Source organism: Vicia villosa, linkage group LG1 (assembly GCF_029867415.1).
Source record: "Vicia villosa cultivar HV-30 ecotype Madison, WI linkage group LG1, Vvil1.0, whole genome shotgun sequence".
In the NCBI taxonomy this organism is placed as follows: Eukaryota; Viridiplantae; Streptophyta; class Magnoliopsida; order Fabales; family Fabaceae; genus Vicia; species Vicia villosa.
The window spans coordinates 46,019,126-46,034,683 of NC_081180.1; the positions used below are offsets into that span (position 1 = coordinate 46,019,126).

General features: G+C 36.1%; 1 long non-coding RNA gene, 2 other non-coding genes and 1 pseudogene across 3 annotated transcripts; 1 reads left to right on the plus strand and 3 right to left on the minus strand.

Moving 5' to 3' along the window:
• The first annotated feature begins 6,540 nt into the window (after positions 1 to 6,540).
• Positions 6,541 to 8,101, plus strand: LOC131605390 (uncharacterized). Its single transcript, XR_009284673.1, has 3 exons — positions 6,541 to 6,819; positions 6,955 to 7,489; positions 7,820 to 8,101. It is a non-coding gene; the product is annotated as an uncharacterized LOC131605390 (long non-coding RNA).
• Positions 8,102 to 9,520: 1,419 nt separating this feature from the next.
• On the minus strand, positions 9,521 to 9,599 carry LOC131645522 (small nucleolar RNA Z101; annotated as a pseudogene).
• Positions 9,600 to 10,915: 1,316 nt separating this feature from the next.
• On the minus strand, positions 10,916 to 11,009 carry LOC131645494 (small nucleolar RNA Z101). Its single transcript, XR_009297111.1, has one exon. It is a non-coding gene; the product is annotated as a small nucleolar RNA Z101 (small nucleolar RNA).
• Positions 11,010 to 11,086: 77 nt separating this feature from the next.
• On the minus strand, positions 11,087 to 11,171 carry LOC131645547 (small nucleolar RNA snoR14). Its single transcript, XR_009297155.1, has one exon. It is a non-coding gene; the product is annotated as a small nucleolar RNA snoR14 (small nucleolar RNA).
• Between the last annotated feature and the right edge of the window lie 4,387 nt (positions 11,172 to 15,558).

A 15,558-nucleotide genomic window follows, 5' to 3' on the forward strand; every position in this document is an offset into this window, starting at 1 on the left:
ATTAGGAATAACCATCAACTCTGGGTTGAATGAGAGAGAGAAATCAATTCTGGATTGAATAAGGGATAACCATCAACTCTGGGTTGAGAGGGAAAGGAATCAATTCTGGATTGAATAAAGGGTAACCGTCAACTCTGGGTTGAGCGGGAAAAAGGATAAAGGATAACCATCAACTCTGGGTTGAGTGAAAAAAGATAAGGGTCAACTATGGGTTGAATAGAAGACAACCGTCAACTCTGGGTGAGTGGGAAAGCAAGGATCAACTCTGGATTGAATAAAGGATAGCCGTCAACTCTGAGTGAGTGGGAAAGAGAGATAGTCAATTCTGGATTGAACAAATGATAACCGTCAACTCTGGGTTGAGTGGGAAAGAAAGACAAGGATCAACTCTGGGTTGAATAAGAGACATCCGTCAACTCTGGGTTGAGTGGTGAAGGAGAAACAATTAAGAAATATCCGTCAACTCTGGGTGAGAGGGAAAAAGGCAAGAGGTAACCGTCAACTCTGGGTTGAGTGGGAAAGACAAGAGATAACCGTCAACTCTGGGTTGAGCGGGAAAGGAGGAGTCAATTCTGGATCGAACAAGGGACAACCATCAACTCTGGGCTGAGAGGGAAAGGAATCAATTCTGGATTGAATAAGGGACAACCATCAACTCTGGGTTGAGAGGGAAAGAAAGATAAGGATCAACTCTGGGTTGAATAAAAGGTAAACGTCAACTCTGGGTTGAGCGGGAAAAGGCAAGAGATAACCGTCAACTCTGGGTTGAGTGGGAAAAAGGATAAGGATAACCATCAACTCTGGGTTGAGTGGGAAAATACAAGGGATCAACTCTGGGTTGAATAAAAGATAAGCGCCAACTCTGGGTTGAGCGGGAAAAGAAAAGAGATAACCGTCAACTCTGGGTTGAGTGGGAAAGAGAAAAGGAAACCGTCAACTCTGGGTTGAGTGGGAAAGAAACAAGACAACCATCAACTCTGGGTTGAGTGGGAAAAAGATAAGCATCAACTCTGGGTTGAATAAAAGGCAAACATCAACTCTGGGTCGAATAAAAGGTGACCGTCAACTCTGGGTGAGTGGGAAAGAAACAAGACAACCATCAACTCTGGGTTGAGTGGGAAAAAGATAAGCATCAACTCTGGGTTGAATAAAAGGCAAACATCAACTCTGGGTCGAATAAAAGGTGACCGTCAACTCTGGGTGAGTGGGAAAAGACAAGGGATCAACTCTGGGTTGAATAAAAGGTAAAAGTCAACTCTGGGTTGAATGGAAAAAACATAAGATAACCGTCAACTCTGGGTTGAGTGGGAAAATATAATGAACTCGGGGTTAAAAGTTGAAAAGGAAATCAACTCTGGGTTGAACACCAAAACATCAATTCTGTGTTGAAAAAGGGATAACCGTCAACTCTGGGTTGAGTGGGAAGAGATAATTAACTCGGGGTTAAAAGATGAAAGGAAAGTCAACTCTGGGTTGAACACAAAGACATCAACTCTGGGTTGAAGAAAGATGAACATGATTGACTTTGGGAGATGACACCACAATGGTAACTCCGAGTGATCCGGTGGAATATCAATTGAATGCTTGTAGAGAACCCATCTGATGAGTAACTTGGCTTATGCTTCACATGCAAATGTTTGACTTACTTAATGCACTTCTGATGATGCAATGTTATGGATTCTATATGCAGTGTACTGATTGATTATGATTTCTGCTTTGTGGAATAGATTAGGCGGAGTTCTGAAATTCTGTTTGAGAGTCAAGGTAGGGTAGATGCCCCTGCTTTATTGATGATTGGATCATGTGGAAAAAATGATAATGAGAATGCAATGATATGCATGATGATTGTATGATTATGAATGGGATGATAGTTTCCAAGATGCCAGGAGTGGATGGAGTATGCCCTTGTGGAAAGTTGTTGCTTGAAGGATAGCACTTGTGAAGGCGAGGTGTTGACTTGACTCCTCAACACTTGTCTTGATATCTGACACTTGCTTGGGGATGAAAAGATGACTTGTTACTAGCTTGCCCCAGCTTGTATGACCTTTTGAGATAGAATTTTGACATGCTTGAATCATGGAGATGTGCAATGGTCTGCCCCAGTGTGGATGAAGGGATGAATGCCCCAGATTGAAGGGAACTCTTCCACCAGATGGGTGCTTCAGAGATTTGCTTTGTGGATGACCAACCTTTGCCTTTGTAAGATTACTTGACTGACTTTCGATGTTAAACTTTCCTTGGTATCAAGTACTTACTTTCTGATTAGAGGCAATTCTGTTTTGAAAAGATAATGAGAATGCAATGCACATGTTAATCTCAAAGAAGAGTTTTATTTGTCAAAATGTTGTATTGATACTAACACAATTGACATAGCAACGTTAGGAGTCAGTTTGACATGATTTTACAGTTTGTATGCTTTCGGAACGAACCCTACTTCAATTAGGACTTTCGAGGGTTGTAACGGGGCCGGGTTCGCGGTTTGAGAAAAAAAAGGATAAAGGCTCAAGTTCTACTTAACCCACCCCTCTTCGTGATGTTCTCCAGTCCTACGTTCAGTTAGTTTGACACGAGCTCACCTTTCAGGAAGAATTGTGATGGATGAGGATCCTTTGCAACTTTGATGGAGGTGGCAGCCACCCTTTGGTGCTTTCGTCGATGATCACGACAACTTGTCCCTTGGAGGATTTTTGCTCTTTTGCTTTGTCTTTTGCTTTCCCTAATTTTTGCCTGGACAAAAAGTTTCTTTTGATTTTGGTTTTCGTTGTCCAGCGGGATATGCCCTAATTTTTGCCTAAGTCATTTGCTTCAAAGCTTTTCTTTCTTTTTTTTTTTGACTTAGCGGGCTATTGTTTTCCTTTTTTTATTTTATTCATAACTTTCTTTTCATTCTTTTTTGTCTCGTTCGGGAACAAGTTGTATGACTTTGGTGATTGACTTGATGAAAATGTTGTGACTGCCTTCTTCTTAGTGAACGGGAGACATCCATTGTGGATGGTGCTCTTCCCTTTTTGTTGTGAGATCTAAGATATGATTGATCCTCTGATGGAATACCTGAAAGTTGAGCGCTCGGTCGCACTAACTGAAGACTACCCTGCCCCTTGGTTAAGATTGAGGGTTTTGCATTTTTTGAAAAGAAACTACTACTCCATAGGCTCAAAGGGGTTTACGAAGGTTTCACTCCCTTATAACTCCGGTGTTTAGGAATTGAAACAACGCCTGTACATCGTCAGCAGGATCTTTGTTCCAAAAGCATACAATTAGTGATTCATGTGTTTTTTGAATTTTCATCATTCTCCTTTTTTAGTTGCTTAAGACAAATGAGTGAAGTATCAATGAACATAATGACAAAGATGAAATGATTTGAGAAAAACATGTATATTACATTTTTATTTATTCAAACAGAATGAGTTTCTTACAATGAGAAGTACTTGATAACAACAAAAGTAATACAATTGAAAACACTAAAGAAATCTATACAATGGCAAGCCTGGCCTTATTATGATGTAAATGAAATGTTCTCTGACAATCACAAAGTCTTTAGGCTTCAGTGGTGGAATGTGCAGTAACAGCTTGATCTTGTTTGTAATTCCCCATGATTCTTTGTTTATTGTCTCTTGTCAGATATCGGTGTGGAGGAATCGTTTTGACTGATCTGATGGAGAGGAAGAGTGGTAAGAGTCTTGGTAACCATGGATGCACATGCATGAATGCAAAAATGTTAATGAAGATGCAAATGTATCATAAATCAGGATCAAGGATCAAGGCTTCTTGGATAACAACTTCTCATGGTCAATAAGATATGGTCGAATCCTCCAGATTCAGAGGTTCGACGTTGCTTTCTGGATAAACAGCTTGTTCATAAGTCAAAGATGGTCGAACCCTCCAGATTCAGAGGTTCGACGTTGATTCTGATAGATAACCTTGCATAAGTCACATAAGGTCGAACCCTCCAGATTCAGAGGTTCGACGTTGATTATGATAGATAGTCTGAATGGCTTAGGGTAGGATGGAGGCATGTTTTCCTGCAAAACAAAATTTCCCAACCCCTTTCACAGGTGTGATCTAGTATAAGGTAGGTCAAAAAGCCAACAGAGGATTGAAAGTAGGCGCTATCATACGATATTGCCTCGTTCAACCAAGCTCTGTCCGTGGATACATGATCGGATCAATCAGACATACGTCTTCTGTCCGTCATGGCCACTCTATTCCTAGTTCCTAAGGTATCACTCATGGCCTGGGTATTGGGCCTTTTACCTCATAGAACATCCCACCCAACCTGCAAACAGAGAAAATATGTGGTCCCCACGGGGACCCATAATATAGTCCAGATGCATGCGGAAAGTAAATATGATATGCAAACAGAAATAAACATGATACGGAAACATATATACACAGGATGTAAGCATATAAATAAACAAATAAAAACACCCAAAAAAAGAAACAAACAAAGGCTAGGATCGACTCGCTAAGAATGGACCAGCACAGGTCTATCACGTCCCCAGCAGAGTCGCCAGCTGTCGCACGCTCGCGAAAATAAACAACAGAGTCGCCACCAATATATTTATCCCATTGAGGGAAAGGAATATCAGAAAACCTATAATAAGGATAAGAGAAGGTCTTGCGACCAGAGATAGGGTACGGGAGTCGGTTACGCGAGGGGAAGGTACTAGCACCCCTCACGCCCATCGTACTCGATGGTATCCACCTATGTTTGTTCTATTCTAAGGGTGTATAAATCTAAAGCTTAATCACTAAGGGAATGCATGCAAATGAAAGAAAAGAAACACGGGGAAAATAAGGTTTTTAAATAATTGTGCTCGCTTAGGCCCCGCGACCTAATGCCTACGTATCCTTTTCAGGAATCAGAGCGCCGTAGTTCGGCTCTTTAGTTTTTGTTTGTTTTTGTGTTTTTTAGTGAACGACGTTACATTCGCACTCCGCTGCTCGACCTCTGGAGTCTTAAGCTGGGAATGGAGCGGAAACAACGTGTCCGATTAATGAGAAAGAATGCCCTGAAGGCAAGAGAAAGAATGCCTCGGAGGCAAGAGAGAAAAGAGATTGGTTTGTGTCTTTTATGTGTGATTCCATGATGGACGAAAACCTACTACAAGGCATCGCATCACTTCCTCACTTTGATTAGCTCTGAGCCTTTATTAGATATTTTGAAATGTTTTTGGTTGGGTGTCTTTTAAGGGAAATTAATTTGTGACTTAGATCATACCAAAAAGAGTTTTGTTTTGCATATTTAGAGAAAGCACATCGAGGCCTACGCCACAATCGTTTCTCTAAATAACGGTTAAGAAATACATCGAGGTTTCACACCTCAATCATTTCTTCTCCGCTAAGTAAAGGAGATACAAAAAGAGTTCTTTTGTGAATATTTAGAGAATGCACATCGAGGCCTACACCACGATCGTTTCTCTAAACAACGGTTAAGAAATACATCGAGGCTTCACACCTCAATCATTTCTTCTCCGCTAAGTAGGAAAGAACATACATCAAGGCCTACGCCTCAATCATTTCTCTCTTACTATGAAATATAGTAACGGTATGATCTTCATCGATATTTATTAAGTATTTTAAAAGTTGAAAAGAAAAGAAACAAAACTAGCCTAAGATGAAAACTAGCCTAATATGATGGGAGCCTCTAAATCCTAAAGTTGTCATGGTTTCTACCTAATGGTTAGGAGCAAAAAAGCGGCATGAAAGTATAAGCATAGGCGGAGATCGAAATTACAAGTAAAAATACAAGTAAATAACGATACAAGAATTAGTGTAAAATGGCTAACATAAACACTTGAAAATATGGTACAAGACATGAAAGTGAACGATGCAACATAGTACAAAAAATCAAATTTAAAGGACTATTTATTTTTATTGATTTTTTTATGTGACAAAAAGACAAGAATTTAATCAAGCAAGTGAATTAAAAATACAAGCCTAAAACTATTATTTTTGTGATTATTTTACTATTTTTATATGTGACAAAAATTCTATCAAGGTCTCAAAATTAATAAGAGAGAATTAGTATTAATTATCAAAATGAAAATGGCAAAAAACTAATTAAAAACTAAATTCTAATAATAGATATAGGGGGGTGCAGCACTGAATATAGTGGTGTAATAGCAGTTAGGGCGCTGGCCCATTGAGGCAGGCCCAGGACATTATTTTTGTTTCAGATTGTTGGCCAAAAATGGATAGCACGGGCCAGTGGGGTGTAAATGGTAAAACGGCCCATGTGCGATTTTATTGTTTGATTTTCTTGTCAAAGAAGTTGTATGGGCTTCATAGGTGTGTGCTTAGCAATTACGACCCAGGGATTGTTTTTATCAGATTTTCATACAGAAAAAAATAAAATTTAAAAAAACAAATTAATAATGGAAATAATGGAAAAAGAGAAATTGGGGATTAGGGTTAGGCTTTGCGCCGTTTCAACTCTTTCTCTTAACTTCTCGTTCTCGTTTCTCCTTCGTGAAAACGGCGATGGCCTTCCCCTCCTCTCCGGCGAGCGTTATGAACGCCGCCGCAACTAATCCTTCTTCTACCTCGATCTCCGTCTCTAATCCCAACCTCATTCTTTCTAATTCGTCCCTCAATTCTCTGTATTTGATTCACAACAAAACCCTAAGAAGCCTAAGAAAGCGATTACAAGATGATGATGGACGCTACTGCTCAATTCATGGGGGAAACAATCAGAAGACCACAATCTACCGTATAGCATCAACAATGGCGCAAAAGAAGATGAATGATGGAAATAGCGATTCGAAGACTTACCTGAATGTGAGCCGAAGATGGTTGTTGAGGAAAACCAGAGGTGAGGTAATATTAAGCATCCATTATTCTTCAGTTCTTTGCTCTTCTTCTTCTTCTTCTCTTCTTCTATTTCTGAATTTTTGCTTTGAAACTCTGTTGATTGTTATTCTACGATTTGTTGTTGTGTTGATGTTATTGCAGTTAGAGATGAGGCGAAGATGATGATGCTGTTTGAAGGAATTTGTTGAAGATGAACGAATGGAGTTGGTGGATGGGAGCGTTTCTTTGGGAGATTGAAGGTGAAGAGTAAGAGTGACGCCGATGGTTGTGATGCTGAGATGAACGTTGGATGAGGCTCGTTCTTGGAGAATTTGCAGTGATGTCGAGGCGATACGAAAGCGAAGTTGTGAGGAAGATTGAGGTTTGCGGACTTATGTATGGATTGACGATGATGAAATCTTCAGGTGTTGACCCTTTTCTTCTCCTTCTTCAATTTTCTTCTTCAATTCTGTTATGTGTGGATTTAGGATTTGGCTTGTGATAGTGATGATGGTGAGGTGCAGGTTTGGAGTTAATTCGATGAAGATGAAGGTTGAGGTTGCAGAGTTTGAAGATGGGTGAGTATGGAAGAGAGTGAAAGCGTGGAGTTTGTGATGTGGAACTGAGAGAATGAATGGAGTGAAAATGGTGGAGCCGCTCAAGAATGATTGAAGTCTCTGTTATATAGGGATGAAAGGTTGGTTCTCTTCTGAAGTTTCTGTTAATTCAGTTAGAATTCTGTTAGCTTTTCTATTGGCTATAACTGAATTAGTTAGGTTTTTAAGTTTGTTATGAGTTGGTTTAGGAATCTGTTAGGTGTTTTAGAAGTTAGTTACAAGGGAAGTTACAATTCTGTTATAACTGTTAGGATGAGTTAGCTTTCTGTTGGAAGGTTAGTTGGTGGTTTGAAACTGGTTAGAGGTGAGTTATGCAGTGTTTGTTAGTACTGGCTGAAACTGGTTTTTGATATGGATGTGGCTGCTGTTTGATATTGGTGTATATGACATTTTTCTGGTTTGATTTGCAGGTACAGGCTCAGTTTTGAAGATGGAATATGGGGCTGAAGTGAATTTATCATGCAGCGGGCTCGGTTCGACTTCAAGTGCAGGCTGCAGAGCATGAAGAAAAAGGAAGAGGAACTTGGGATTAGTTTTAGGTTTAGAAGTGAGCATATGATGTTTCTTTTTTCTTTCTGTTCCATGTTCCAAAAGTAGACAAACAGTAGGGTATTGGTATGGTTTGTAAATAATGGATTTCATTTGTAAATTTGAACTTGAATGAATATATTTGGAATAATGTTGGTTTTGAATGATGTGATATTGAGAATGGATGACGAATACATTTGTTGTTGAAATTGTGGTGATCTTTGAAAGAGCTTTGAATAAAGAATTCCAATTACTCTTACACTCCATATTAGCCCGCACGAATTTTCTCTCCAAACTCAACATGTTTACAACCCACTCTAATCAAGTTATTTGAACATACATTTAAATTCATGACATTGAATAATTCCAAACAAGGGATCCCTATGATCAAACTAAATTAGTCTTGCGCTAAAACTCTTATCTTCAACCATCAGATTTAATCCAGGTTAATTGCTCTCGGCCTTAAAATATCTTGCTTTGGTGAACACACGATGGGGATTCCTTGAAATAAATGATGGTGGAAGCATCAAGGAACACCTTGGCATGAAATCTCATGAGAATTTAGATGAAGAAGAGATTCATACTGCCCAAAAATTAAAGCTTTAATCTTATAATCCAACACCCGAAGTAACATTTACTGAATCATACTTGAATGAAGTAGAAACCCCAATCTCCAAGATCCTTGAACCCAAGACAACTTTATTGATTTAATGATGCATGAGTTATGACGACCTAAGATGTAAATGAATGAGAAACATAAGCCAATTAGAAATAAAATTAGGAGGGCAAATTTTGGGGTGCAACAATTGTGAGCCAATTTCATCCCGATCTGGGAGCTTTGAGTGACGCAATACGTTCACAACAGCTCTATGCAACTGCACATTCTACAAACACAGAATTTTGTCCATCCAATTCATCTATAATTATCAGAACCCCTCTGTCCAGGAACACTACTCAATAAGAATTCGCAAACCGACTAAATTATAAGATGCAAATTCTACGCCAGATAAGTGAAACTTTGACGTAGATTTCTCCGAAAAGCTGTTTCAAAATACTCAATAAGTGAACCAAATTCATTTAATATCCATCTTCTCTACCATTATTCACATGTGCAGGTAACCATGGCAAAATCAAAACCCATTACAAACAACAAAAATAATCACATAATGCTTGAGATAAAAACTTCACAAAGTCTAACATCTAACCATTCTTGTTTCTACAACTCCTTTGCATTCTCATTCTAACTTAATTGCATAAATCCCCTATTATTCACCATCTAGCACATATTTTTATTCCATCAACTCCATCCGCAATTAATCCAAATTAATTAATCCAAACCATGATCAGCCTGATTAGACTTGCACAACCAATAATCAATTAGAGTCCAAATAATAAGTGAATGATTAAAATTATAACACAATATCTTGCACAACCAATGGATTTAATGCCAATGATGAGACAACAAGATAATTCTATCGCAAATTAAATAATCCATGTAGCAACGACAAATTCATTATAGTACGATGATAATTTTAACTCTACGGTAATTTAAGATTAGATGGATAAAAAAAATAGAAAAAACTTAGGAGCATCAGTTCTCCAAGGAGATATTAACATCAATGAAATTCATATGCAAATTACCCATTAACACAACTGCCCATTCTTATATCTGATAACAATTCAAAAACCATAAATAATTGTTAAAAGTACCTGAAAACTCAAGAAATGGATAAAATAGGAACACCTCCTCTGGCAACTTTTTCCCACAATTAAAATATAATTCACGTTCGTAAAGCATATGCAAGAAATGAACATCTAATCTGCCAACTTTTTCCCACAATTAAAGTATCTTTCGCGTACAGCATATGCGACAAGTGAACATCTAGTATGCCAACTTTTTTCCACAATTAAAATATCATTCTACAATTAAAGATTCATTCGCGTACAGCATATGCGACAAGTGAACATCTCGTACGCCAACTTTTTCCCACAATTAAAATATCATTCCACAATTAAAGTATCATTCGCGTTCAGCATATGCGACAAGTGAACATCTCCTATGCCAAATTTTTCCCACAATTAAAGTATCATTCACCTAAAGCATGTGAATAAGTGAACATCTCCTATGCCAAATTTTTCCCACAATTAAAGTATCATTCACCTAAAGCATGTGAATAAGTGAACATCTCTGCTGCCAACTTTTTCCCACAATTAAAGTATCATTCCACAATTGAAGTATCACTGGCGTACAGCATATGCGACAAGTGAACATCTCGTATGCCAACTTTTTCCCACAATCAAAACATCAATCCACAGTTAAAGTATCATTCGCGTACAGCATATGCGACAAGTTAACATCTACTCTTCCAACTTTTTCCCACATTTAAAGTATCAATATGCGACAAGTGAACATCTCGTATGCCAAATTTTTCCCACAATTAAAATATCATTCCACGGTTAAAATATCGTTCGCGGACTGCATATGCAACAAGTGAACATCTCGTATGCCAACTTTTTCCCACATTTAAAGTATCAATATGCGACAAGTGAACATCTCGTATGCCAAATTTTTCCCACAATTAAAATATCATTCCACGGTTAAAATATGGTTCGCGGACTGCATATGCAACAAGTGAACATCTCGTATGCCAACTTTTTCCCACAATTAAAGTATTATTCGGGTCAGGATGTGAAAGTACGCTTTAATCACATCCCAAAACTACTTAAACTAGAAATTTATGTTATTCGGGTCAGGATTCTTTGAACTCTTGCAATCACAACCAACATTTCTTATTTCCTACTCTCTAAATCCAACTATGACAATGTCATTAATGCCAATTAAGGGACAATAATATCATTCTATTGCAACTCGAGTGATCCATCCATGTAGCAATGGCCCATTCTAAGGTCATTTTAGGATCCAAAAAACAGAGAACAAAACACAGAAACAAACGTACAAAAATAAAAATCGATAGAATTTAGGGCATCGGTTCTCCAAGGTGATATTAACATCAATGAAATTCAGATGCAAATTACCCATTTACACAATTTCAGATTCATCATCTGCCCAATTCTCATTACAATTCAAAAACCATAAAATTTGATTCAACAAAAACTCAAGAAATCAAGAAAGAGAGGGAGATATGAAAGCGATCGGAACCTGTCGGGATTCATGAATAACATCAAAGAATATCAGCGGATTGGCAGACATATGAATTTCTATCATCACTTCGCTTTTCTTTTCCCTCTACATTATAATAATTCAAATAGCTTCTATAAAATCAATCTCAACAATTTATGGTTTCCATAAAAAAAAAAACATAAATTGAAATTCAGCCGAAAAGATTATTCGATCTAACACTTTTTCCATTAAAACCCAGATAGAAAAGTAAATTTCCTGAAGAACTTGGCAAATAGTTCATCCCAAAACCGAACGCAAAGACGAAGTGACTATAAATGAACAAAACATTAGGGCTTAATTTAATATATAGAACGAACTTGGGGATTATTTATAGTTACACAATAGGGCTTTATCAATTTGGGTTGGATATAAACAAGAGAATGCCAGTTGGATCGGTATATTTCATGGGCCCGACAGCTCATCTATTTATCCACTCTCAATATTAATCTCGGCATTTAAATCAGTAAAATCTATTTTGATTTTAATATGATATCTTTAAATCAATAAAATCTATTTTGATTTTATATTTTTAACTAATTGGTGTTTGCTCGGATAGTTGATTCAAAATATTGAACTTTTACAAAAAGAAATAAAAAAAACCTTATTTATCCATCAATTTTGAATTTTATCAAACTTTTTTCTTTAAAATGTTTTTTTAGCTAATTTATGAAATTTTAACGGAACTACAAAAATGTTGGTATCAATATTAATTGTTTATATCATATTTTTAAAAAAAATATATGATATAAACTTATTGTTTAGATATATTTCTACGGCAGTTTTCATAAGTTCAGTAGAGAAGTGTATCAAATATTTAAAAAATTCGACAAAACTTTCAATTTAAGTACTAGGTATATTAAAATGTTCGATATGAATATAGTTTTATCTTTTTTAAAAAAATTGTAGTTAGATATTTTTTTCTTAAAAAACTTATTTTACTATGTTTTTGACATTATTAACATCACCATACTATAATATAAACATAACCTAAGATATTTTAGCATGCCTTATCATAAACACCACTAATATAATATGACTTCACATATAAAATTGTCGGTACAATCACAATCCAATAAAATATATTCATATAATTAGGGGTGTAAGCAAATCAGGAAAAAACCAATTAAATCGATAATCTAAATCAAACCGAAATGAAACCGAATGTTTTTTGTTCGGTTCTAAAATCGAACCTAAAACCGAACCAAATCAATAAAAATCGATGTGGTTTAGTTCGGTTCTTAGTTTTAGTTTTTATGAATCATCAAACCGATGAACCGAACCAATAGAATGTGTGTGTGTGTGTGTGTGTGTGTGAGAGAGAGAGAGAGAGAGAGAGAGAGAGAGAGAGAGAGATAAATAGGGAGAGAGATAGTTGCCTTAGTACTCTTAAGCTACTACCTTACTTTTACAATACTTGGTTCACTAAGACAGACTGACATGCATAATCTGACGAGCTTTCACACCTTTCTCCAAAGAGCTTCAAGACTTTTGCTAGATGGTTTCTGATTATATAGGCACTTGATCTTAAGTCCATAAGATGCTTTGGTTATATTATCATCATCAGGGTTAAAAGCTATTTCTATGTGTTGCCTTCATCAAAACCTCTGATGCAGATCTTCATCACCTACAAGCACATAGATCCAAAAAAACTTCATGTTTGTTGGGAATCAAACCATTGAAATACTCTAATCCTTGTATATGGTGGTTCGTAGGAAAATCCTATCTAAAGCTCTCATCGTAGTGGAAACTCTCAAGAAGGAATTATTGGGGAGAGAAATAGGTCACTTCATTAGACCGAACCTCTATAATTCTTTAGTGTTTTCTCTCATCCCTCAACTCTTTACTTTCTAGTTATTTATTTGTGATCAATTTCTATTTTCCTATTTCTACTGCTTTTACTCTATTTGTTATATAAAAGAGTTTTAAACTTTGATTTTGCAAAAAAAAAATATTTGTTTTGAAAATGGTTTTTCAAACCCACACAACTCACACCCTTGTGTTAGGAGTCACTTGACCAATAGGTGGTATTTGTGCCACACAACTCACACCTCTTGGTTACCTCAATCTTGTTTTATCCTGATTACTCTTTGTTGTGTTCCTGAGTTTATTCGATGCTTTTTTGAATAGCTTAGATGTTCGCTCCTTACCATCCAATGCTTTTCTGGATATGTTATCCAAAGTTCATTCAATGCTTTTCTGAATGTGTTTGATGATCCTCTCCAGAGTTTATTCAATGTTTTTCTGAATATCTCTGATGATTGTTTCTCGTACATTCAATGCTTTTCTGGATGTACCTGATTCCTTTCCCAAGTTCATTCAATTCTCTTCTGGATGTGCTTGATTCTTCTCCGAGGTTCATTCAATGCTCTTCTGAATGTCTTCGGTGTTACCTTCAGTTGTTGCACCCTGATTTTTACCCTACAATTCCAGTTCATTCGCATCATTGCATTTTATCAGATTATATTTTACGTTTACTAACCCTTAATCAAAATTACAAAAAAATGTGTTTTATTTCTCTTTTATAATATAAGACAGGGACTGAATCGAAGAAAGTGAGATTTGCGAGATGATGTGAAGCAGTTGATTTGAATATCAATGTTTCAAGTCCATTTCAAATAAAGGTTTAGAGTTATATTTTCTTTACTTTATCTATAGCCTATGGTCATTTAAAGTTTAATATATTTTTATTTTAAAAAAAATCAAATTTAAAATCACCTTTTAATTTTTTCTATTTTTTTATCTTTTTAACCTTTCTTTTAATTCATTTTTTTAGTTACTAATTAATATTTTTTGGCCATTATTATTAGTATTTTTTAATTGTTTTTTAGGTCCAAATATAAAAATTAGAAATGCAAGTGGGACCTTCAAAAATCACATTTCATCACCTTTCCATCAGTAGAACAAAGCAAACTATTTCATCCAAATCTTCAATCTAAACTCTCTGTAATACGGTGGGAGAATTGACTTTAAAGAAATGTTGCGGATAGCAAGAGTCGCCACCGACTTTTATTTTATCCAATAGGAGAGGCTAAAAGAACAGGAAAGACCTTTTTGAAAGATTTTGAGTTCGGGGGGTAGGTTATACAAAGGGAAGGTGTAAGCACCCTTTGTATCCATGAGCTCTTAATTGCTTAGCTCACTTTGTTTGTTTGAAATGTTTGAAAAGTGTCGTGTGTATTTAGAAAAGATTTTTGAATAAGGACTTTAACTTGTAAATAAGTGTAGCCTTTTCGAAGTATTTTGAAAAGAGGTGTGAAAAGCATTTTTGAATTTGATTTGAATGTTGAGTAAGCAATTAAAAGCACCTACCCTAAGAGTGGATCTTTCTTGTTCTTTGAGTCTTTCGTTTGAAAGGGTTATCCATACCATAAAGAGGGTGGGTAGTCTTTTCATTGGATGTGATCGGGTCATCGAGGGTCATCGTTTGCCATAAGTCTATCCATACCATAAGAAGGGCAGGAAGTCTTAGGAAAGGATGTGAATAGTCATTTGTAGGCAACCAGTAAGGATACCTTAGCAATCGAAAGGGACGGTCATCATCTTATTGTAGGCAACCTCGAGGGACAAGATCATATACATTTGTAGGCAACATTGAAGGGACTTATGATCTTTGATGATGATAATGAACTGAGGGCAACATTTGCTAAGGCATCCTCGTATCCAAGGGACTAGACTATTTTTAATCGAAAGGCAGCAATAAGAGGGATTACCTTAAAGGTGTGTGGGTGCAACAATCATGTGATCCAATTCGAATATTTTATCTTGTATAAGGTGAACTACATTCGATTTAATTATTGTCACTCCCTATTTACTAACCACGCAGTTAATATCATGCAGAAAAATAAAGTGCGGAAACGTAAATGTCCTACGCTATTACAAGGCTTCGGGATGGGGGATACATGACCAAAAATGGGGGAAGTGCGGAAAGTAAAGTGCGGGAAGGTAAAAACGAAAATTAATTCTAAAATATTACAAAAATACCCATGCGACCTATACATTGATTTCTAATATTTAAATAGATAAATAACAATTAAATAATTAAATAACATAATTTAAAACATGTGCGACAATCATAGAACATGGGATGAGAAGAGAAATCGGGAGAAAACCATAGTTAGTGAAAAAAAGTTTGATTTTTAAAATAACTAGAAATTCTAATTTTAATGATTCTTAATTAAAGGAAGAATTTAAATTTAATTACTCACTTACTAAGTTAATTACTTATTAATAATTAATTTAAATTAACTAATTAACCTAATTACTAACTACATTAAATAATTAATTAATAAACTTAAAAAATAAAAACTAGGTGACTTAACTTAATCCTAACTAATTTTATCTTTTGTGATTTTTATTTGGTTAATTTTAATAATAAAATTTTAAATAGGTTAATAAAATATTAAAAGGAAATAAAGATAAAAAATAAATTGGACTTGGGGG